The sequence below is a fragment of the Hemiscyllium ocellatum genome, unplaced genomic scaffold (genome assembly GCF_020745735.1).
Source record: "Hemiscyllium ocellatum isolate sHemOce1 unplaced genomic scaffold, sHemOce1.pat.X.cur. scaffold_529_pat_ctg1, whole genome shotgun sequence".
In the NCBI taxonomy this organism is placed as follows: Eukaryota; Metazoa; Chordata; class Chondrichthyes; order Orectolobiformes; family Hemiscylliidae; genus Hemiscyllium; species Hemiscyllium ocellatum.
The window spans coordinates 402633-428382 of record NW_026869100.1 but is presented as its reverse complement, the minus strand read 5'-3'; the positions used below and the strand labels follow the sequence as shown (position 1 = coordinate 428382).

The window sequence follows — 25750 nt, the reverse complement described above, 5'->3', positions numbered from 1 at the left end:
TGATCACCCTCGCGCCCGACGCAGAGTCGCTGTAATAAATGCTCGGGAAGTTATAGAGAGAAAGGAGACGGTAAGGAAAGAAATAATCAGGGAAATGTGAGAGAAGCTGTGTTGTCATGAGCGGAGAGGTTTTACAAACAAATTGTGCACGTCGGAAAACACAAATTTGAACGTCCCAGTCCCGTGTTTGCAGTAAATGGGGAATTGCCTCAGCGGCTGCAGGCCTGAGTGAGCGCCGCCATCTTTATTCGGGACAACGATTCACTGGACACGTGCGGAGCCGCCATCTTTGTAGGGGGCAAGGTGCAGCCAGGCGCATGTGCAGCCTCTCTCTGGTACAGAGTCATTGTGATGACAGCAGCCAATCCTGCTCTGATTCACCTCTGGGCTCCCTCAGGACCACTTTGTCAATGTCTAGCTTCCTCAGTCTCCAACCATGGGGGTATGTTTGGTCTGTTTAGTACTGTATTATTACTTTTATAGACCATTTGTAAATGAATTTTTCACGTGGCCCAGCCCCTGACCATGTGCTGCTCTATTATCAGATTATTTTGTCTTGAATATTTTTGAGTCAAGAATTCTTTTTTCCAATAAGCAAGTGTGTTTTCCTTCAGTTTCTGACTATCAAATTCTGCACCACTTTCATTCCCTGTCATGCATTTTGCACCCCCTTGAACTGTGTTTCTCTTTCCACAGATCCCAGTGATTAATGCCAAAGCCCTGTTGCCTGGGGAGAGGGTGATGCTTGACTTTCTTGTACAGCTGCAGTTTGTGTGGTGAAGGTGCTCCCACAATGTGGTTGGGTAAGAGACATTACAGATTATTCATTACAGCAACAGTGATGATTTGAAGATAATGTCCAAACCAAGAACAGTTTGTAATTTTATTATCATGCTTATAATTTCATATAAAATATCATTGAGAATTTTAGATATAAAGCCAGAGATGGAGATATTAGGTCAGGTGACCAAAAGCATTGCCAAAAAGCAGGTTTTGAGGGATGTCTTAAAGGTGGAACGCAGACCTGTGATGTTTTGTCTGCAAATTCCAGACCATGTTGCTTTAGCAACTGTAGAATCAGCTACACAGTTGAAGTAATGAATTAACAAATCATTGGGAGTCTCGAAGTAAATGGATTGACGAGGTCTCAAAGGATGTGTGGTGCATGGAGCTAGGGATGAGAACAGCCAGGAATCAAGTCAAGAATGAGAATTTTAAATTGTTGTTGCTTATAGGAGCCTTTTGACGGATGAACATATTTGGGGAGAAGTGAGCACGTGGGCGATAGAGCTTTCAATTTTTCTTGAGATTACAGGGAGGTTGAATTTGGGAGGCTGGCCAGGAGTGTGTTTGGATAATTTAAGTCTGGAGATAACACAAGATGGATGAGAGTTTCAGTATATGAGCTGAGATGAGGGTGGAATCCGCTAGAAATAGTGGTGTTGGAGTGGGACTGGGCTGTCACTCTTACCTCACCTCTGGGATTCAGCTGGTTGTCAGGTTGTGAATCAGGTGGTAACACAATCGGGAGCTGAGTGGCCCTGGTGGAGCCTAAAATGACTGTCACTCAGTTGGCTGTTGCTGAGCAGCTGCTGCTTGATAGCCCTGTTGATGAATACTTCCATCACTTTACTGCTGATCGAGGGAAATTGCCTGGGTTGGAGTTGACCTGTGTTTTTGTGTTGAACATCCCTGGGCAATGTTCCACATTGTCAGTCAATGCCAGTGCTGGATGGGTACGTGGCTTTGTGGGTGGCAAGTTCTGGAGCACAAGTTGTCAGTATAATTGCCAGAATGTTAGCAGGACCCATAGCCTTTACACTACTTAACCATTTCTTGGTATTATTCGAACTAAATCAAACTGACTTAAAACTCACGTGTGTGATTTTGGAAACCACTGTTGAAGGCTGCGATGGATCATCCCACTTTGCAACTGGCTGAGAATTGCTGCAAATGCTGCATGGATGTGCGAGATCCCTCCGTTAGTTAGGGTGGGGATATCTGTTGTGCTTCCTGCAACAAGTTGATTAATTGTCCATTACCATTCACAAGTGGGTGTGGCAGAATTCTGATCTGATCCATTGGTTGTGGGATCGTTTAGCTCTGTTGCCTGATGCTGATGCTGTTTAAAATGCAGATGGTCCTGTTTGGTAGCTTCAACAGGTTGGCACTTCATTTTTAGGTATGCCTGGTGCTGCTCATGGCATGCCCTCCTTTCCTGTCCATTGTGATGGGTGAGTGCGGGATGTACAAACCCATGAGGTTACAGATTGTGCTGGAGTACAGTTCTGTTGCTGTTGTTATCCCATAGTGCCTCAGAGAGATCCAGTTTGAGTTCCTACATCTGTCCCATTTAGCACGGTGATAGTACCACTCAGCTCAATGGAGGTTTTTCTCAACTTTAAGGTGAGGCTTTGTCTCCAAAAAGACAGTGGGATGGTCGCTCTTACCGATACTGTCATGGACAGATACATTTGCAGCTGGCAGATACATGCTGATAAGATCCAGTATGTTTTTCCCTCTTGCTGGTTCCGTTATCGCCTGCTGCAAACCCAGTTGAGCAGCTATGTCCTTGAGGAACCGACCAGCCCAGTCAGTAATCCTGCTGCTGAGCTACTCTTGGTAGAGGACATTGAAATCCTGTACCCAGAGTAGGCTTGTCACCATTTATTACCTCAGTGCTTCCTCCAAGTGTTGTTCAACATGGAGGAGCACTGAGTCATCAGCCGTGGTACGTGGTAATCAGCAGGAGCCATGAGACTTCCTGGTGTCCAAAGTCAATGCTGAGTACTCCCAGGGCAAATGGTTCCTGTGTGTACACCACTATGCCATCACCTCTGCCTGGTCTGTCCTGCTGGTGGGACAGGACATATCCAGAGATTTCAGGAGAAAGTGAAGACTGCAGATGCTGGAGATCAGAGTCGAGAATGTGGTGCTGGAAAAGCACAGCAGGTCGGGCTGATGAAGGGCTTAGGCTCGAATCGTCGATTATCCTGCTCCTCAGATGCTGCCTGACCTGTTGTGTTTTCCATCATCGCACTCTCGATATCTAGGGATGGTGACGTTGGTGTCTAGCCATTATCTGTAAGGGATGACTCTGTGAGTATGACTTTGTCAGGCTTTTCCTTGACTAGTCTGTGAGACAGCTCGCCACGTTTTGGCACAAAAAAAACCCGGATGTTAGTGAGCAGGATGTTGGAGAGTCGAGAGGGCTGATTCTGTGGTTGTATTTCCTAATGCCTTGTTAGATGCCAAGTGGTCCATCCAGTTTCATTCCTTTGTTGAGACTTTGCAGTGATTAATACAGTGAGTAGCTTGTTGGGCGACTGTCAGGTTGGCAGGAGTTTTTTCGCCATGGAGATCAGGAGATTCCTAATTGCAGTTATTTTTTTCTTGAATTGGCAAATGGTGGAATCTGAATATGCGATTTGAACAAGGACTTCAGTTGTACATTTTAATATTCTGGATAAAAGTTAAATACATTAGGTTTGTTCACTCATTTTAAATATCACTAACTCTGGTTTTGTTTCTTTGTAAAACACAGTCCATCACCCTGTCTCCTTCATCCTTCTCTCCACCAACAAGAGCAAGGAGCACATTGAGTTTCTCTGTCACTAAGACTGAGACAATCCGATCAACTGCCTCTGCTGCTTCCCTCCCTCTCACTAGCCCAACGAGACAAACTACCTCACATTGTGTTCCTGATTTTTGTCCCAAACTTGCAATTTTCTCCAGTCACTTGTCAAGCCTTATCAGAGCTCATCTTGATCTTTTACTAGTCTCGCTAAACCACAGACATTCCAATTCTGTTTCCTCCTCATCACAACCCCCTCGCCAATTCACAGATATTGTTCCTTGTTCTGTCTGTCTGTCTTTTCTGGTTATGTCCTTCTCATCCATTCTGCAAATAACTAACGTTTGACCTCACCATCATTTGTAAATCCTGCTCCATCTCCACTTTCCCTTTCCTTTCTGAATTCCTTGTATTTGGTGTCGCTGAAGGATCTATCCTTGCTCTCTCCTGTATCTCACCTACATACTGCCAGGAGGTGACATCGTCTAAAAGCACAGTGTGAGGATTCACATGTACACTGACGATGCCTAGCTCTCCCTCCCCATCATCCCTCTCCATTGCTCCACTGTTACTCAGTTATCAAACTGCTTATCGCATTCCCACTACTCGATTAACTGCAATTTCCTACAATGAAACATTGTTACGGTTAAACCCATTACCTTCAGTTGCTATTACAAATTCCTTTCCCTTCCTGCTGAGCCCCTCCCTCTCGCTGGGTGCAGTCTGAGGTAGAACTAGACTAGACTCATCACAATATTGCTGTTATATCTGTAACCCCAAGGTGACTTTTTGATCAGACATCTACACAATCATAAACACCAGGAATTCCAGTCTCTAAAATGTTGCTTGTCTCCACCTTACCCCCAACTCCATTATTAATGAAACCCCTTACCGTGTCGGCGTTGCCTTCAACTTGATGAATCTGAAACAGAACCCTTGATTTCGTGACTGACTCAGAATCTGCTAGCTTTCAGTGTTTCCTGCACAAATTTCCCCCGGTGCCTTTGTGGTGCAGCTTTCTACAGTTTCCACCATGTAAATAGCACTCTGTTCCTTATTATCCCCTCCAAAATTACCGACTTTGTATTTTCTCAACTTATACTCCATCTGACAACTTGTTGACCCCTTCTCCTGTGCATCTCTCACTCTTCACAATCCTCTTAGAACTTTACAGTTACACCTTTTCTAGGAGTTCCACCCCCCCTCCCCTTCTAAACATTTACTGGGAGCACTGGGCAATGTGAAGCATGCAGAGTTGCTCTGTTTTTAGAGATACTCTATGGGAGGAGCTTGCTGCCCATTGGGCAAGTTGCCTCCATTCTGACCATCGAGCTGCATGAGTCTTTCACATCCCATGTCTTATTGATGAGGCACAGCGGTAGCACGGAAGGAAAAAATGAGAAGCAAATCCTGCTCTCCACATCTCACTGACTCCGGGAACATTCTGTCCCGTGTATCAAAGATCTGCCCTGTTCAGTCACATGAAGTCCCAAGGTGGAAACGCCTAGAAACCCACATAGATTTCCATCTGAACTGACTGCTGACCTCCACAAGGAGTAATGTGTCCAGTCATCCTGGGCCAGGAGGAGGGGATGGTGTGAGATTTTAACCTGAGCTGACAGTGACGGATTTTATAAACGTGTATTACAGTATACTACAGGTGGACATTCAGATGGTAATCTCAGTCATTGTAACACCAAACTTTGATTGAATTAGTCAGTTCATCAGGACCTGGATATTCGCATTGTGTGTGAGTATTGTATTCCATCTGAATCCCATTTGCTGCATAAAAGTTCTCCTTTGAATCTTCCCAAACCTTTAATGTGTGTCCTGTAAGCCTTGTAGAATGAGCTGATGGGCGTAAAGTTGATTATTATAACGTGTAACTTTCTAAACCCTCTGTCACAGCTCCCCTCAATTGCCTTTGCTACAAGGAGAACAACCTCAGTTTCCCCAAACCCCTGATTCCCCAATGTCTGTTTGCTCTCTATAAGGCACACATCAGCATTGTGTTGGAACATTCTCCACTTGCCTGCATCAGTGCAGCCCCCAACAATATTAAAGGAAGTGAACATCCTCCAGGACAAAGCACTGTGCCTGAGTGGTGTCCCATGTACCACCTTCAGCATTCCCTCTCCCCACCCCAGAGAGACAGTGGCATCACTGTGTAAAAGGGAAAGGCAGCATTGTCCCCCCAGACCATAGGGCTGCTCTCTCATTAGGGAGGAAACTGGAGCCCCTGGAAGAAACCCATGCGGACACTGGGAGAATGGGCAAGTTCCACAGAGACAGTTGTCCAAAGCTGGAAACGAACCTGGGGCCCTGGCAGCAGGGCTAATCACTGAGCCACTGTGCCACCCTAAATTGTAATTTGATTCACAACTACCACTTCCTCTGATAGTTCATTCCACACACAAACCATTGTCTGAACAAAAATAAACAAAAAATTCCCGAACACGTTTTTAAAGCCATTCTGCTGTCCCCTTAAAAGCTATGTCCCCAGTCTTGAAACGCGTCCCTTCCTGGAAAGGACACCTGCTGTTCACATTACTGATACCACCCCTCCGTGATTTTAGTCTAATAAGGTCACTCCTCAGCCTCCTGCGCACCAGTGAAAGAAGTCGCAGCCTATCCAGCCTCTGCTTAGAATTCAAGCTATCCATTCCCATCAACATCCTGGGACATCGCTTCTGAATCCGCTCCAAATACATAATGTCCTCCCGATATCAGCATGACCAGAACTGGACACAGAATTCCAGAAAAGGCCTCCCCAACATCCAAAATAACGTCCCAACTTCTGTACTCAGCGGTCTGAGCAATGAAGGCAAGTGTGCTAAGCACCTTCTTAACAACCCTGTCTACATGTGACACAGACGTGAAAGATCCGAATCCCTTGGCCTCTTTGTTCCATATCACTACTCGAGGCCCTGTTTTAATTAGTGTAAGTCTGCCCTCGTTTGTTTTATCAAGATGTAATGTTTTGCATTTATTCCAATCCAAAAAAAACCCTGAGCATTAAAGACAGTAGGAGTATACTTAAGAGGGAAATCAGGAGGGCAAAAAGGGGACATGAGATGGCTTTGTCAAATAGAGTTATGAATAATCCCAAGGGTGTTTATAAATACATTAAGAACGAAAGTGTAACTTGAGAGAGAGAATAGGGCTCCTCAAAGATCAGCAAGGTAGCCTATGCGTGGAGCCGCAGGAGATGGGAGAGATACTAACTGAATATTTTGCATCAGTGTTTACTGTGGAGAAGGACATGGGCAATATAGAATGTGGGGAAATAGATGTTGAATATGTCCATCTTACAGCGGAGGACGTGCTGGGTGTCATGTAACCTGTAAAGCTTGGTTAATCCCCAGCACCTGATCAGGTGTACCCGAGAACTCAGGGAAGCTGGGGATGTGATTGCTGGGCCTCTTGCTAAGATATTTGTATCATCAATTATCACAAGTGAGATGCCGAAAGACTAGAGGTTGGTTAACGTGGTGCCGCTATTTAAGAAAGGTGGTAAGGACAAGCCAGGGAACTATCGACCCGTGAGCCTGATATTGATGCTGGGCAAGTTGTTGGAGGGAATCCTGAGGAACAAGATGCGCATGTATTCTGAAAAGCAAGGACTGATTAGTGATAGTCAGCATGACTATGTGCGTGGGAAATCCTATCTCTCAAACTTGATTGAGTTATTTGAAGATGTATCAAACAGGGTTGATGAGGGGAGAGAGGTGGGCATGATCAATGGAATTCAGTAAGGCCGCTCGACAAGCTTCCCCATGGAAGACTGGTTAGCAAGGTTAGATCTCATGGAATATAGGGTGAACTCACCGTTTGGATATAGAACTGGCTCAAATGTAGAAGGCAGGATGGTGGTGGAGGGTTGTTTTTCAGATTGGAGGCATGTGACCAGTGAAGTGCTGCAAGGATCAGTGCTGGGTCCACTACTTTTCGTCATTTATATATATGGTTTAGATATGAGCATAGGAGTTACAGTTGATAAGTTTGCAGATGACGCCAAAATTGGAAGTATAGTGGACAGCGAAGAGGGTACCTCAAATTACAACAGGATGTTGTTCAGATGGGTGAGAAGTGGCAGATGGAGTTTAATTCAGATAAATGTGACGTGCTGCATTTTGGAAAAGCAAATCTTAACAGGACTGATACACTTAGTGGCAAATTCCTAAATAGTGTTGACGAACAAAGATATCTTGCAGTGCAGGTTCATATTTCCTTGAACGGAGAGTTGCAGGTAGATAGGATATTGAAGAAAGTGTTTGGAATACATTCCTTTATTGATCAGAGCATTGAGTATAGAAGTTGGAAGGTCATGTACAGGACATTGGTTAGGCCTCTTTTGGAATATTGTGTGCAATTCTGTTCTCCGTGAATCGGAAGGATGTTGTGAAACTTGAAGAGGTTCAACAAAGATTTACAAGGGTATTGTCAGGGTTTGAGCTGCAGGAAGAGAGCAAAAAGGCTGGGGCTTTCTTTCCTTGGAGCATCAGAGAGTGAGGGGTGACCTCCATAGAGGTTTATAAACTCATTGGTAGCACGGATACGGTAAACAGACCAGGTCTTTTCACTGAGTAGGAGAGTCCAGAAATAGAGAGCATAGGTTGAGGGTGAGAGGGGAAAGATATAAAAGGGAACTAAGGAGCAACCTTTTCACGCAGAGAGTGGTGCGTGTATGGAATAAGCTGCCAGAGGAAGTGGTGGAGGCTGACAATTATAGCATTTTAAAGGCATTTGGATACTTGACATGAATAGGAAAGATTTAGAGGGATGTGGCCCAGGTGCTGGCAAGAGGGATAAGATTATCTGGTCGGCATGGACAAATTTGACCGAAGGCTCTGTTTAGTGCTGTTCATCTGTGACTCACAGCTCTGAGTTTCGGTCTCTTCAAAGACAAATCTTAGTCTGTTTTATTTTAGTAAAGCTACAACATTCAGTAGGGCGACGATTTATTTCTTTAAATACACATCTTATGATACTTTGATTAAGTTTTTTTTAATATAAAATACTGGTACTAATTTATTCTAGAGTCGTGTTTTGTAAAGCTGTAAGATTGTGTGCCTTTTTCTGGGTCTGTGGACGGTTAAGGTGCAGAGATGGCCATTTGTACAGTGATGTGCTCTTCCTGTTGGATGTAGGAGATTAAGGAAAGTTTCAATGATCCTGATTGTCTGCAGGAAGTGAGGATGCAAATCCTGTAGGATTTCATGGATCAGATGGAGCGATGGTTAAATCTAATGAAGAATTTACAGGGGAGGGGAAGGGGGGGAGGTGAGATAGGTGGCGGTTTCAGAAAGGTAGGAAAACTGCCGATCCAGTCAGGGAGATTGGTTTCCTCTCGGAAATGGAGGAGTGGAGGGCAAGTAGTGCAGGAGTCTCCTGTGGTTATTTCCATCTCAAACCAGTATACTGTTCTGGAAAGCATCGGGGGTCACACTCTCAGGGGAATATCGCACTGACAGCCAAGTTACTAGTGTAATGAATCTAGTGTAATGTGAGGTATATCAGGTTCCACATGATCGATGGTGATAGGGGTGCCTCCCTACTGCCTGGGTGAAGGATGGCTCCGACGGTGCAGAATATTCTGAAAGGGGAGAATGATCAGTGGGAGGTCGCTGTACATTGGTACCGATGACATAAGAGAAAAGGATGAAGTCCTGATGAGAGAATATAGCAAATTAGCCTGGAGAATAATAAGCAGATTGTGGTGGGTAGTAATATCTGGATTACTCCCGGTGCCACATGCTAGTGAGAGTAGGAATAGCAGGGTAGAGCAGATGAATGCGTGGCCAAGGATCTGATACAGGGGAGAAAGATTCACGTTTTTGGATCATTGGAATCTCTGCTGGGGGAGAGGTGACGTGCATAAGAAGGATGGATTACACCTGAATTGGAAGGTGTCTAATATCCAAGCAGGGAGATTTGCTAGTGCTAATCGGGAGGCATTAAACCAGTGAGGGCGTGGGGGTAAACCTAAAGAGATAGTGAGAAAGGAGGTAACCCTGAGGCTGGTACAGTTGAGAAGTTAGACAGGCAAGGGCAAGGCACAGAATGAGGTCGGACTGACAAGGTACAATAGACAATAGGTGCAGGAATAGGCCATTCTGCCCTTTGAGCCAGCACAATCATTCATTATGATCATGGCTGACCATCCACAATCAGTATCCTGTTCCTGTCTTATCTCCGTAACACTTGATTCCATTATCTTTAACAGCTCAATCCATCTCTTTCTTGAAAGTATACAGAGACTTGGCCTCCACTGCCTTCTGGGGCAGTGCATTCCATGTGTCCACTACTCTCTGGGTGAAGACGTTTCTCCTCAACTCTCTTCTAAATGACCTCTCCCTTATTTTTAAACTGTGTCCTCTGGTTCTGGACTCACCCATCCGTGGAAACATGCTTCCTGCCTCCAGAGTGTCGAACCCTTTAATAATTTTGTAGGTCTCAATCAGATCCCCTCTCATTCTTCTAAATACAAGTATACACAAACTCAGTCGCTCCAATCTTTCAACATATGATCATTCTGCCATTCCGGGAATTGACCTCGTGAACCTACCCAACACTCCCTCAATAGCCACAATGCTCTTCCTCAAATGTGGAGACCAAAACTGCCCACAATACTCCAGGAGCGGTCTTACCAGGGCCCTGTACAGCTGCAGAAGGACCTCTTTGCTCCTATACTCAATTCCTCTTGTTATGAGGGCCAGCATGCAGCGAGATTTCTTCACTACCTGCTGTACCTGCATGCTTGCTTTCATTGACTGATGTACAAGAATACCCAGATCTCGTTGTACTTCCCCTTTACAAAACATGACTCCTTTTAGATAGTAATCTGCCTTCCTATTCTTGCCTCCATAATGGATAACCACACATTTATTCACCTTAAACTACATCTGCTGTGCATCCGTCCACTCACCTAGCCTGACCAAGTTAACCTGTATTCTCATAACATCCTCCTTACATTTCACCCTGCCACCCAGATTTGTGTCATCAGCAAATTTGCTAATATTACTTTTAATATGTTCATCTATTTTATCAATGTATATTGCGGTCCCAGGACCGAGGACAATGCTGCAGTCCAGCACCGAACCTTGTGGTACCCCACTAGTCACTGCCTGCCATTCCGAAAGGAAGCGTTTATCACTACACTTTGCTTCCTGTCAGCCAGCCAATTTTCAATCCAAGTCAGTATATTCCCCTTTGTAAATCCATGCTGACTCTGACGAATCCCATTACTGCTGTCCAAATGAGCCGTAATTTCATCTTTTATAATTGACTCCAGCATCTTTCTCACCACTGACATCAGGCTAGTCGGTCTATAATTCCTTGTTATCTCTCTCCCACCTCTCTTGAAAAGTGGGACAACATTAACCACCCTCCAATCTGAGTCTACATCTCCTGATTCTGTGTCTCCCCCTTCGCAAGGGGCTGAACGTAATCCCTCACCAACAGGGCTATCCCACCCCCTCTGCCCATCAGTCTGTCCTTTTGATAGCACTGCACTGCATTTATTTCAATGCAAGAGGTTTTACAGGGAAAGCAGATGAGCTTCAGATATGGTTTTGAACATGGAACTGGGATATAGTGGGTATTACAGAAACGTGGCTTAGGTTGGAAAGGACAGGTAGCTTAATGTTCCAGGGCATAGATGTAAGTGGAGGGATAGAAAGGGGGATAAGAGAGAAGGTGGAATGGTGTTTTTGATTAGGGATAACATTATTGTTATGTTAGGGAGGATATTCATAGGGGTTCGCCCGTTGAAATTACTTGAGTGGAACGGGGAAATAAGAACAGGATGATCACATTATTGAGGTTGTCTGTGTGGGTTTCTTCCGGGTGCTCTGGTTTCTTCCCACAGTCCAAATATGTGCAGGTTGGGTGGATTATCCAGGCTGAATTGCCCATATTGTTCAGGGGTGTGCTGGTTGGGTGGATTATCCGGGCTGAATTGCCCATATTGTTCAGGGATGTGCAGGCTAGGTGGATTGGCCATGGGAAATGCAGCGTTACAGGGGTAAGATAGGAGGCTCTGAGGGTCAGTGTGGATGTGATGGGCCAAATGGCCTGCTTCTACACTTGGGATTCTCTGACGATAATTCTACTAGTTTTAAAACAGTTGCAGAAAATAATAGACCAGATCTATTGGGCGGCACGGTGGCACAGTTATGGGCGGCACGGTGGCACAGTGGTTAGCACTGCTGCCTCACAGCGCCTGTAGACCCGGGTTCAATTCCCGACTCAGGCGACTGACTGTGTGGAGTTTGCACGTTCTCCCCGTGTCTGCGTGGGTTTCCTCCGGGTGCTCCGGTTTCCTCCCACAGTCCAAAGATGTGCGGGTCAGGTGAATTGGCCAAGCTAAATTGCCCGTAGTGTTAGGTAAGGGATAAATGTAGGGGTATGGGTGGGTTGCGCTTCGGCGGGTCGGTGTGGACTTGTTGGGCCGAAGGGCCTGTTTCCACACTGTAAGTCTAATCTAATCTAAAAGTTGGTGTTCAAAATTGGACAATGGTGAATTTTGACGGTACAAGGCGAGAACTTTCAATATTTCTTTGCAACCCCCAGGTAAAGGGATGCCTGGAAAGTGGGAACATAAGAACAGAAGGAATAGGAACAGGAGTAGGCCATCTGGCCCGTCAAGCCTGCACTGCCATTCAATAAGACCAGGGCTGATCTTTTCATGGCCTCGGCTCCACTTTCCTGCTCTCTCACCATAACCCTTAATTCCTTTCCTGTTTGCAAATCTACATTTTGCCTTAAAGACATTCAAGTTGATAACGTCAACTGCTACACTCAGCAGGGAATTCCACAGATTCATAACCCTTTAGCTGAAGAAGTTCCTCCTCAGCTCTGTCCTAAATCAGATACCCCCTTACTTTGACGCTATGCTCTCTAGGTTGACCCACTCCCCAGTGGAAATAACCTTCCTGCTTCTATCGTATCTATTCACTTCTTAATTTTATTTTTTCCAATACAACCTCCCATTCTTCTAAATTCAAACAAGTATAGTCCCAGTCTATTCAATGTCTCCACATACACCAACCCTCTCAACTCCCGACTCAAACTAGTGACCCTCCTCTGCAACCCCTCCAGTGTTAGTACATCCTTGTTGAAGTAAGGAGATCAAACCTCTATTCCAGTACTCCAGATGTGGCCTCACCAGCACCCTGTACAGCTGCAGCATAACTATTCCTCTAGCAAGGAAGGACAATAGACCTTTCACCATCTCTTTTAGACCCTGGGAAGCATTCCATCACGGCCAGGAGACCCATGTACTTTTGGGCTGTTATCTTTCCCAACACTACCTCTTTACTGAGAATGACTGTTTCCATGTCCTCATCTGCGATTGCCTCCATAGGCTGGTGAAAATGAGACAACAAGAGAACATAGACAGTATGTTCCTGTTAAGGCCAAGTCTGATAGGTGTAGAGAATGCTGTGTCTCTCAAGAAATTGAGGGTCTGGTCAAAAAGATGAAGGAGGGATATGGCAGGTACAGACAGCTGGGTTTGAATGAATCCCTCGGAGTATAGGGGCAGTCGGAGTACACTTGAGGGAAAACAGGAAGGCAAAAAGGCTACAAGAGATAGCTTTGGGGGGAAAGAGGTTTAAGGACAATCCAAAGAGATTCTACCAAACACTAAGGACAAAAGAGTAACCAGGCAGAGAATAGGGACCCTCAAAGATCAACAAGGCTGTCTGTGGAACCACAGAAGGTGGGAGAGATACTACCCGAGGATTTCATGTCAGCTTTTACTGAAAGAGGATATGGAAGCTCGAGAGTTTGGAGAAATAAATAGTGATATCTTGACAACTGTCCATATTACAGAGGAGGTTGTACGGGATGTCTTATACAGAAAGCTGAGTAAATCTGTGGGACCTGATCAGGTGTATGCCAAATCTTTGTGGGAAGTTAGGGAAGTGATTTTCGGGTCCCTCGCTGAGATATTTCTACCACCGATAGCCACAGGTGAGGTGCTGCAAGACAGGCACCATTATTTGAGAAAGGTGATGAGGAAAGGCCAGGGAACAATACACTGGTGAGCCTGAGGGTAGTGGCAGACAAGGTGTTGGAAGGAATTCTGAAGGACAGGTTTATATGTAATTGGAAATGTAAGAAGTGATTAGGAATAGTCAGCATGGCTTTGTACATACATCACTAACTTGGACTTCAGAAAGACATTCAAAAAGGTCCACATAACAGACTGGTTAGCAAGTTAGACACCATGGGATACAGAGAGAACCAGCTATTATATACAAATTGGCGGGAAGGTTGGGGACGGAGGATAGTGCTTTTCGGACTGGAGGCCTGTGATGAGCAATATGGTGTAAGGATCGGTGCTAGGTCTACTGCTTTTCATCATTTATATCAATGATTTCTGTGAATATATGAGGTATAGTTAGTAGGTTTACAGTAGACATCAAAATTTGAGGTGTACTGAACAGCGAAGAAGGTTAACTCAGAGTACAATGGGACTTCAATCAAATGGGCTGAGGATTGTCAGATCGAGTTTATTTCAGATAAATGTGAGATCCTCCATTTTGGAAAAGCAAATGAGGGCAGGAATTATACATTTAATGGGAAGGTCCTGGGGAATGTTGCTGAACAAAGAGACCTTGGAGTGCAGATTCATAGTTCCTTGAAAGTGGAATCATAGGCAGGGTAGTGAAGAAGGTGTTTAGTGTACTTGCCTTTACTGGTCAGTACATTTGAGTAGTGAAGTTGGGACGTCATTTTGCAGCGGCACAGCACATTGATTCATCCACTTCTGGAATTCTGCTTTCAGTCCTGGTCTCCCTGCTATCGGAATGATATTGTGAAACTTGCAAGGGTTCGGAAAAGATGTGCAAAGATGTTGCCAGGTTTGAGGGTTTGAGCTATATAGGTAGACGGTGAATAGGCTGGGGCTGTTTCCCCTGGAGCATCGGATACAGTTGTGAGGGGCAAGGATAGGGTGAAATCCCAGGGTCTTATTCCCAGGATATGTGAGTCCAAAGCTTAGGGCACAGGCTTCAGGTGTGAGGGAAAAGATTGAAAAGAGATCTAAGGGGCAATGTTTCCAGCTGAACATGGTACGTGTGTGGAAGGAGCTACCAGAGAAAGTGTGGAGGCTGGTACAATTACCCAATTATGCCTTTGAGATGTTGTATGTGATTAGCAAAAGTTTAGAAGGATATACGCCAAGAGCTGGTGGATGGGATGAGATTAATTTAGGATATCTGGTCAGCATGGACAAGTTTTGGATCGAAGGGTCTGTTTCTCTGCTGTACATCTTTATGGCACTACTAAAATTAAGATGGGTTTCTATTTTATGGAGAGTTAGCAGAAGATCAACTAATTCTTCTTGGAGCTGAGAAGGTTAGGCAGGAATTTCGACCAGGAGCAGATTTCTTTCCAGGATATTTAATTTACAGAGAGACAGAGGGAGAAATTATTAACGTCACAATTTTGAGTAACTACCTTCAGGTAAATGGCTAATAAAACAGGTTAAAAATGTGAAGATTATATTACTCACTAAGTTCTGAGCATCTGGAACAGTTTGTCCGCCAGCTGGATGCAGATCCAGTAGTTATTGAGAAAACGAATTTAGAATGTAACTTTTTTAAGGAAGGATTTGGAGGTCTACAGACAAATGGGAGGTGAGTTGGGATGGACTGGCACCATCTCCAGAGCGGCCAGTACAGCTGAATAGCCCCAAACCCTTGTCCTCTGTGTTACTGCCCCATTCACTGTGAATGATGAAGCTTATCCCAGGGCAGAGTCATAGAGACATACAGCATGGAATTAGACCCTTTGGTCGAACTGGTCCATGCCGACCAGATATCCCAACATTTGGCACATATCCCTCTACACCCTTCCTATTCACATGCCCATCCAGATGCCGAATGGTGTAACTGTACCAGCCTCCACCACTTCCCCAAACAGAAGATTCCATACAGGCACCCATCTCAGTGTGAAAAAAGTTGCCTCTTGGGTCCCTTTTAAATCTTTCCCCTCTCACCTTAAACCTACACCCTCTCGTTCTAGACTCCCCCACCCCAGGGAAAAGCCCTTGTCTATTTTTCCCATCCATACTCCTCATGATTTTAGAAAGCTCTATGAGGTCACCCCTCAGCATCCGATGCTCTTGGGAGGAGCCCACTCATGTCACAATGGGGCCCAGGTGATTGACAGCAGCTTCAGACCAATAGGAGAACTGGCGTGATCCTTCGGCCAATGGGAGTGAATTGGGGTGGGTCCAGCAGGCCAACACATGGCCATGAGCTGTGCAGGCGCAGTGTCACGGTGAGGGCGGGGGGGACCTAGTGAGTGTGAAGGGAGTGGGAGAGACTGCAAAGTCTGGGGAAGAAATTGAGTTATTGTGGACTCGGAGGGTTTATAAACGCACAGTTTTAGGCTGCTAGACCTGAATTAGAAATTCCTGGTAAATTAGAACCAAAAGAACTGCGGATGCTGTAAATCTCACTCAACAGCCAAAAGATACTGGAAAAGCTCAGCAGGTCTGGCAGCATCTGTGAAGAGAAATCAGAGTTAACATTTTGGATCTGCTGACCCTTCCTCAGAACTGATGCTACTGAAAAAAAATGTTGGTATATATGCAGAAGATCGGGGTTAAGGAGTAAATGATAGGTGGTGATAGAGTCCAAAGAGATGGGAGCAGTTGGACAAAGGAGTGGATAACGATCTGGCTGGGGCAGGGTGAATAGCCGTTTATGGGGACTGTTAGTGGCTAACTATAGCTAATGTGTAATGGTAGGTTATGTACTAACAAGGCCTGGTGTGTGGGTTAAGAGGCTACGGCGCTAGGACATTGGAGAGTTCAGGACCTAAATTATTGATTTTGATACTGGGGCTAGAGGGGTGCAGGGTCCCCAAGTAGAAGATAAGGTGTTGTTCTTCCAACTTGCGTTAACATGTGGCGCTGGAAAAGCACAGCAGGTCAGGCAGCATCCCAGGAGAAGGATAATCGACGTTTTGGGCATATTCCATTCATCAGGAATGCCGGGATTGGGAGTGGGGTGGGAAGTAAGAGGGCTGAGAGATAAATAAGAGGGATGTGTGGTGTTGGTGGGAAGTGGGCTAGGAAGGCAATGGGTAGATGTAGTTAGAGGGTAATGGAGATAGGGTGGAGTGGATAATTGGAAAGGAAAGTGGACAGGTGGGACAGTTTAAGGGCGTGGTGTCGAGTTGGAGGGTTGGATCTGGGATAAGGCAGGGGAGGGGAGATGAGGAAACCTTGATTCTGTGGTTAAAGGGTCCCAATTTCTTCCTCCAGGCGTCGGGTAGCTGGGATTTGGTGGTGGAGGTGGCCCATGACTTGCATGTCCTTGGAGGAGTGGGTAGGGAAGTTGAAGTGGTCAGCCACAGGATGGTGGGGTTGGTTGGTGCATGTGTCCCAGAAATGCTCCCTGAAACATTCCGCAAGTTGGTGTCCCAGGAGACAACATCGAAAGCAAAGGCCATAATAGGTGAGGTGTTTGGATGTGCAGGAAAATCTCTGCTGGATGGGGAATGGTCCGTTGGAGGTGAGGGGGAGGTGTAGGCACAGGTTTTGCACCTCTTGTATTGACAAGTGAAGGTGCTGTGAGTGGAAGGTGGGTTGTTGGGGAGCATGGATCTGACTAGGATTCACAGGGAATGGTCTCTGTGGAATGCTGAAAGGAATGGAGAGGGAAATATATCTCCGGTGGGATCTGATTGTAGGTGGTGAAAATGGCGGAGGATGATGCGTTGTATCTGGGTGGAAGGTGAGGACTGGGGGGTTCTATCCTTGTTGCAGTTGGAGAGGTGTGGTTCAATGGCAGAGGTGCGGGAAGTGGTGGAGATACACTGGAGGGTATTGTTGACCACGTAGGAGGGGAAATTGCAGTCCTTGAAATATGGTGTGTTTTGGAATGTTCTGGAATGTTCTGCCAGCTTGCATCAAGCTTCACTGGAACACTGCAGTAAGCATGAGACAGAGATGTTGGCCAGGGAACAGGCTCGTGTGTTAAAGTAGCAGGCAGCTGGAAGCTCAGGGTCTGTTTTGCAGCAGAACGTAGATCATCAACTGCCATTTCCAGCACCTCCACTGAGCTGCTGCCAGACACAGGTTCCTGTCCCCTCCATTCACAGCTATTCACCCTCCCAGCAGATTGTTATCTACTCCTTTCTTTCCAAATGTTATTTTTTCTTTTGGGCTCTGTCCCCACCTATTATTTACTCTTTACCCCCTATCTCCTGCAGTCCAAAGATGTGCAGTAAGGTGAATTGGCCAAGCTAAATTTCCCGTAGTGTTCAGGGATGTATAGGTTAGGTACATTAGTCAGGGTAAATGTAAAATAATAGGGCCGGGGAATGGGTTTGGTTGAGAAACTCTTCAGAGGGTGAGTGTGGACTTGTTGGGCCGAATGGCCTGTTTCCACACTGTAGGGATTCTAATTTTCCCAGCTGCAGTCAGTTCTGAGTGAGGGTCACTGGACCTAGAATGACCCTTAGTGTGTGCAGAAGGAGGAAACGGGAAAGGGGAGTTGGATCAGTTTAGACTGGAAGGGTTTAATTACACTCTGTACAGGTAGTTAGGCCTGAATTAGAAACTCTTGGTCCCACGTTTACAGCAAATGGGAAAACGGTGATGGGTTCTGGGTTATGGCCACCATCTTTATTGGGGACAAGGTACAGCGAGGCGCATGGGCATATCCTCTTCCTGGGTGGGGTCGGGGTGATTTGAAGACGAGCATTTACACATCAAACACATACCAAGAGAAGTATTTGTCTTTACTGTTCAGCCTGCACTGACTGTGAGTTTTATTTTGTGAATTCATTTTATAGGATTTTATTTGAGAATAATTGAGACAGGGATCTCAAAATCAACTTTCTATCGTCAGCAGGGTCATCAGGATCGGAATACCGTTGACATTTAACTGAGGAAGGAGAAAGGTGTGTCTGTTCTGTCTGTGGGAAAGTATCTCTTTTTTTCAAGCAAAAAGCAGAAAGATGTTCCAAGGGATCACCCTTTGGCTTTGTGCTCAATTCTGGGCCCTGAGAGGGAACACAGATTTGTCCAAATTACACCTCGTCTCTACATAGGAACTGTCAGATTTAGACCCAATCACCCACTTTCTGATGTTAACCTGTAAACTCCTCATTTTCAATTCCCTGCAAGCTTCTGATTAAAATTCCTTATGGACTCAAATTCCAGCACCATTTCGGGTGGAATGTTCCAGGTTTTGACAACTGTCTGTTCATTCAGAAACTGCTGAGGTCCGTATTGACTCTGGGGTTACAAAGGGCTGAATTGAAAGATGAGATGCAGTTCTTCAGCTCCCATTGAGATGCATTGGAACAGTACAGGAGGCTGAGGGCAGTGTAGGTGTGAGCAGACAATGAAAATGACAGGGCTGCACCGTGAGGGCTGCTTGGTTCAATGAGAGTGTTTTGGAGTTGGGTGTAAATAGAGCGAGGGGAGACAGGGAGAAGGTGAACCACAGCTTCAGTTTTAGTCCAGGCCATTCAGCAATTCACATGTTCCCAAAGGGAACAGCCAAGTTGTAAGCGATATCTGCTGAGTGTTTTTTTTAAAACAGTTTTTAAAGTGTAAAATGTCAGCTTAAGTAAAGATCGGGGCTTTTGATGATAATGGAAATGTTGGAAGAGAAGGAAGGTTTTTGCTCATTTAAATTCTCCTAATGGGAGTAACTAGCTGAAACTAGAGACACATTGTTACAGGAGCCCTCAGACCCGTGGGGCGCTCCTCTTGTACAATGTGGGAAATAAGGGACACTTCCAGTGTCCCTGACGGCTGTGTGTGCAGGAAGGGTGTCCATCTGCAGCTACTGGGAAACTGCTTTTCAGACCTGGAGCTGAGAGTGGACTCACTGTGGAGCAATACTGAGAATGTTATGGACGGCACGTTTAGTGAGTTAGTCACACTGCAGGTGAGGGTTACACAGGCAGAAAGGGAATGGGTGACCATCATATCAAGCAAAAGGCTCAGGAAGGGAGTGCAGGACTCCCCATGATCATTTCGCTTCTCATACAGATATTGTGCACCGCTTGGGATTCTATAAGGGAGGGAACAGGTGGGGTTGCCTCTCAGGGGAAATCAGCAACAGCCAGGTTCATGACCCCACAGAGAGCTCCGCTGCACAGAACAGGAGGAAGGAGAATGGCAGAGCTATAGTGACAGGGGATCCAGTAGTCAGGGTCAGAGACAGGCGCGTCTGTGGCCACTGACATGAATCCAGGACAGTGGAATTGAACCCAGGTCCATTTATTGATAAAGTGCACAGACTAATAAAGGTCAACGTCCCAAATGCAACCTTCAGCACTTGGTCACCTTAAAGCTCTATTTTCCAGGGTCTGTGCACTTACTCTGAGCCCTTCAGAGGGATTGAAGGGGATGGGGAGAAAACAGGAACAGGATTGTGTTGTAGATCTACAAACTAACCGTCACCCTCCCCTCTCGGTCTCCCCCCTATGTCTCCCACCCCACATCGTACCTCCTCCCCACCGCAGGGAAAAGACCTTGTGTATTTACCCTATCCATGCCCCTACTGATTTTATAAACCTCTATAAGGTCACCCATCAGCCTCTGACGCTCCAGGGAAAACGGTGTATTCATCCTCTCCCTATAGCTCAAATCCTCCAACCCTGGCAGCATGCTTGTAATACTTTTCTGACCCCTTTCATGTTTCACAATATTGTTTTGAGAGGAAGGAGACCCGAATTGCACGCAATATTCCAAGCATGACCTAACCAATGTCTGTATAGCCGCAACATGACCTCCCAACTCCTATACTCAGTGCTCTGACCAATAAAGGAAAGCATATTAAACACCTTCTTCACTATCCTATCTACCTACGATTCTGCTTTCAATGAGCTGTGAACCTGCACTCCAAGGTCTCTTTGTTCAGCAGCGCTCCCGAGGACCTTACCATTAAGTGTATACATCCTGCTAATATTTGCTTTTCCAAAATGTAGCACCTCACATTTATCTGAATTAAACTCCATTTGCCAATCCTCAACCATCTGACCAAGATCCCGTTGTAATCTGAGATAATCTTATTCACTGTCCACTACACCTCCAATTTTGATGTCATCTTACTAACAATACTTTCTATATTCACTTCCAAATCATTTATATAAATTATGAAAATTAGTGGATCCAGCACCGATCCTTTGTGACACCCCACTGGTCACAGGTCTCCAATCTGAAAAGTAACCTTCTGGCACCACCCTCTGTCTTCTACCTCTGAGCCAGTTTTGTATCCAAACGGCTCGTTCTCTCTCTGTATTCCGTGAGATCTAACCTTGCTAACTAATCTCCCATGGGGAACCTTCTTGAACGCCTTACTGAAGACCATGTAGATGATTTCCACCGCTTTGCCCTGACTTAAGTTCATGAGACGTGATTTCTCACACACAAAGCTGTTAATAGTATACAGGACTTAACTCTGTACATTGGAGTCTGCGTCACCCAGTTATGGGTGTTCATATTCTGGATAAAGTTCACGTACACCAGCTTTGTGTTAGTGACTGTGTATCGAGTCTTATTAATATCACCAACACAGTGAGTTCCTTTTCAAAGGCAGTCCCTATATCCTTAACCCTGCTCCCATCTGCTCTGTCTCCTCCATCCCCACCGTAGACAGTAAGTGGGAGGAGCTCATGGAGTTTCCATGTGAGTGAGACGGAGAACATCTTCCCTTCTTTCCTCTAGTCCACCAAGAAATGGTGGTAGTGTCCTTACCTCTGGACCAGGAGGATCAGGTTCAAAGCTGAGTGACAGCATCTTTGAAGTGGCTGATTGGAAAACCTGCCCAAGCCACCAGGCCATACTGTGTCCCAGCTGTCCCTGCCTGAGCCTCTAAATAAAACCTTCCTGTAGTTTCTCTCCTGTTAGACTCTCCCATTGCTCAGTTTGTCCAGGATCCCCTCCTGCTGCTGCACTGCTCATGTCCCTCACTGACCTGTCCATCCCCCAGTGTCCTCCACATTCATTCATTGTTTACAATCCCATTGTCCCAGTCCTCCAGCCCCGCCCCCTCCACCCTATTGGGCAGTGGCTGCTGTCAATCACTCAGGCTCCTGTGTGATCTGGAGCATGCTCTGCAGGAGGGGAGACCAGTGCATGGGCGCAGTGCTGGGCAATTGTTGGTGTATGTGCAAGGTGGGTCAGTGCCAGGGAGAGCGGCTGTGGGTGTGTGGGATTGATCTTTCATTGGCAGCTCACTCCCTTCCTCCCTCTGGGAACAGGACCCAGGGGAATGGCCCCTCCCCTGGTATCGGGCCAAGTGGTCGGCGTATCAGTGGGGGAGTATTTTGCAGAAAGTTATCAGAACTCGGGTGAAGATTCAGGGATGTTACGGAGAGGAACATTCATTTTAGTTCATTTTTATTCAACCAGATATGATTTGGCCAGTGTGTGCAGGATGGTTCTCATCAGAGGATCGGAGTAGGGGAATAAATAAGAGGTTCCAGATTGGGGGGGAAAAAGTCAGTCCGTTCTGTCCCAGAAGGAAGCCCTGGGAGGTGTGGGGAGGATTCACCAACACCCAGGAGGCTCCGAGTCAGACTCATTGATTTGATTAGATTAGATTTCCTACAGTGTGGAAACAGGCCCTTCGGCCCAAACAGTCTACACCGACCCTCGGGTTACCCACCCAGACCCATTTCCTTCTGATTAATGCATCTAATATTATGGGCAATTTAGCCTGGCCGATTCACCTGACCTGCGCATCTTTGGATTGCTGGAATCGAACCTGTGACCCTAGTGCTGTGGGGCTGCCGTGCCATCGTGCCACCACTTTTTTTGGTTTTTAGTCTGTAGGCAGGAGCTAGGAAGCTGAATTCAAAGAGAGGAGAGTGTTAGAACTAGGTGTGGAGGGAAGGAGTGAGGAGATTATTTTGGATTTCAGTTCACAGAAGAGAGAAATTGTGAGACTGAGATTTAAAGCTTTGGGGGAACAAAGAAACTGCAATTTAATACTATAATTGTCTTATGAATTTCCATCCTGTGTTAACGGTGGTGACTTGTTTTCTCTGTTGTAGAGAATTGAAAGGGCAGATTTGCAGATGAGAAATTTAAATTGAACTTCATTTTCAGTTTTGATAGTTACTTGATCCGTGCCGATCTGAATATCATTGGCCTTTTTCATGTGGAAGGGAAGGTGTGTATTCTGTCCGTGGGTGAATATTTCAAATGTCAGTGTGTCTGGAAAAAATACTGAGGTACAGCCAAGTCCATGTTAGCGTGGTGACTGTGGAGAGAGGATCAATCTAAACATCAGGTCATAGGCAGAGAACAAAGGGAACTAACACCTTCAACATATTGTCTCACTATAAACCATTGTTAGCAGCTAACCTGAGAATGCAACTTTAAAAAGAAGGGTTTTGTGATTTACACATGAAAGAAGTCAAACTATCACTGTATTCTCACAGATGAAAGGCTTAACAGACAATTAATTTTTCAATGTATAATTTCAGTTACATCACACTGCAAATTTTTGCTATAAACTCTGTGTTATGATCGAGCCCTCCACAATCACCTGATGAAGGAGCGTCGCTCCAAAAGCTAGTGTGCTTCCAATTAAACCTGTTGGACTACAGCCTGGTGTTGTGTGATTTTTAACTTTGTACACCCCAGTCCAACACCAGCATCTCCAAATCATGACTCCTTTGGGGAGGGTGGTGAGTTTTGGATTCAGCTTTCCAGTTATTACCATAAGAAGATGAGCACTGGGTACAGGAGAGGCAATGCAGCCCTTCGAACCAGCCCCACCATTTAATACGGTGATGATTGAGCTCACCTCGGTCTCAGCTGGGTTTTCCTGCCTGCTCTCTCTCACCCTTCATCTCATTGCAAATTCAACATCTGTATCTCTTCATTAAATCTGCTCATTGTCCTGGCATCCACTGCATTTTGAAGAGGGAATTCCACAGATTCACAGCACATTGAGGTAGGTACATTCTTCTTCATGAAATTAGAATAGAACCCCTACAGTGCAGAAACAGGGTATTCGTCCATGGAGTCCACACCAACCCTATAATGAGCATCCCATTCAGACTCACCCATTCCCTGTATTTCCCATGGTTAATGGCTTCACCTGCACAGGCATGGACACTGTGGGCAATTTAGCATATCCAATCCTCCTAACCTGCACATCTTTGGACTGTGGGATGAAACGGGAGCACCCAGAGGAAACCCGCTCAGACACGGGGAGAACGTGTAAACTCCACACAGTCACCTAAGGCTAAAATCAAATCCAGGTCCCTGACACTGTGAGTCAGCAGTGCTAACCATTGAGCCACCTCTGCTTAAAATCTGCTCCTCCAATTCACTTCCCACGCCCCAGTTGGCTGAATCTATATTCCTTACATCAGAAAATCAGGTTGTGGAAGCAGGTGTCTCAGTAAAACCCAGTGACAGCCCATATGTCCTGTGTGTCTGAATGGGGATCCTATACACAACACCCTCCAGTCCACATTTTTCATACACTTTCCAGAGACAGGGCTCCAGTGGCTTCTTGGGGACTACAACACCCACAATCCCTGTGGCAGGGACCACACGTGTGTGGGGAAACCCCGCACTGTACATGTACAGAATGTGGGCGGGTTTTGGAGCATGTGCTTTAGGTAAGTATACTTTGCAGAAAGTATTTCACACTGTGATTGGCTGGGGAAGGGATGCATCTGCTTCTGGTATTGATCTGTTAGGGGGTCACCACACCCATGTAGGACCACTCTCCATCCCCAATTCATTGTAATGCTGGGAATCAACAAATGGGAAACAAAGAAGGATCTGACCCATTCTCCCAGACTGAAGGTTCCTCTTCTGTCCAGGATCTGCCACCTCCCTTTCTGTTTCCTTTTGTTTCATTCTGCTGTTACATTATTGACTTGCAGCAACTGAAGGGAAAGGAAGTGAACCCAGAAAGGGTGCAGAGTCTAACCAGGGACGGGAAGTGGTGCATGGATCTGTTTATCAGTAACTCCATGAGAATGGGGAGGGTGTTCATTAGGGGGTAGCAGAGTCAGAATGGTGGGAGAGAGTAAGTGGGCTGGAGGGTAACAGCTTCGGAGGAAGAAAGGGGAAAAGGATATTCCAAAGAAGCTAGAATTGTCTGTTCTGAATTTCTAATCTGTACATATTCCTTTATACAGGGTGCTAGATGGTGAAGATTTGCAGACTGAAATCTCAAAATCATGTGCAGATTGTGATTATGTTAACCAGCATTTGAAGAACCAAAGATAGAGAATCACTTGGCCAAAATCCTGCAACACTCTCCCTCACAGCATTGTTGGTCTATCTGCACCAAATGGACTGTGAATGGTTCAAGACAGCAGCTCACTCCCATCTTCTCAAGGGTAACTAGAGATGGGGAATAAATGCTGGCTGAGCCAGTGATGCCCATATCCTGGAAATGGGTTCTATCTCTAGTTGCTGAAACCCAGTTGATGTTACTGCAGGATGATGAGGGACGCTGAGTGCATCCTCCAGGAGGCAGCACCATCACATTACCCCTGCCTACACCCACACAGGAACACCACAACGTCACTGGAACAAAAGGCAGTGAAGCCAAAGGAGGACTTAGATATAGTTCTTCGGGGTAAAGACATGAAAGAGGATTGGAACACAGCAGGAACAGGAGACTGAGCTGGATGGTCAGCTGTTTCCCATTGAATGGTGGAGCAGGATTGAAAGGCTGAATGGTCTCCTCCTGCTGCTATCTCCCAGGTATGTATGTAGCCATGGAGCCCGGGAAGGAAGGAGTGGGCAGGGATTCTCCAGGAGATTGCACTTCCACAACAGGTTTCAGTGAGGGTAGGTTTGATGGATTTTATTTAACATTTATCTTTAACACAAAGTTTGTAAATTTTGGTTTTAAAATGTTGTAAAAGTTTTTTGCACAGCAAATAAAATTAAAGAAAATAAATTAAACTGTCTGAATATAACACTTTTAAAACTTTCAACCACTGTAAAACAAAATCCCTTTTGTCACGGACACCATCACTTTCCAGTTACTCAAGCTCCAGGGAAATATTCCCTCCCTGTCTGAACCTTTGGTTTGATGTAATTGCTTTTCAGGTCTCCTTCTGTGAGCTGCGAAGCGTTCTTTTTCCCCATTTCCCTGACACAGAAATGTTATCACAGCAACCTTCCCACCATCAAAATCATCATTATGC

The 25750-nt window shown here is 45.7% G+C and overlaps 1 long non-coding RNA gene across 1 annotated transcript; it reads left to right on the top strand.

Moving 5' to 3' along the window:
- Window positions 1-25471, top strand: LOC132813902 (uncharacterized). Its single transcript, XR_009644208.1, has 3 exons — window positions 1-70; window positions 697-803; window positions 24728-25471. It is a non-coding gene; the product is annotated as an uncharacterized LOC132813902 (long non-coding RNA).
- The last annotated feature ends 279 nt before the right edge of the window (window positions 25472-25750 follow it).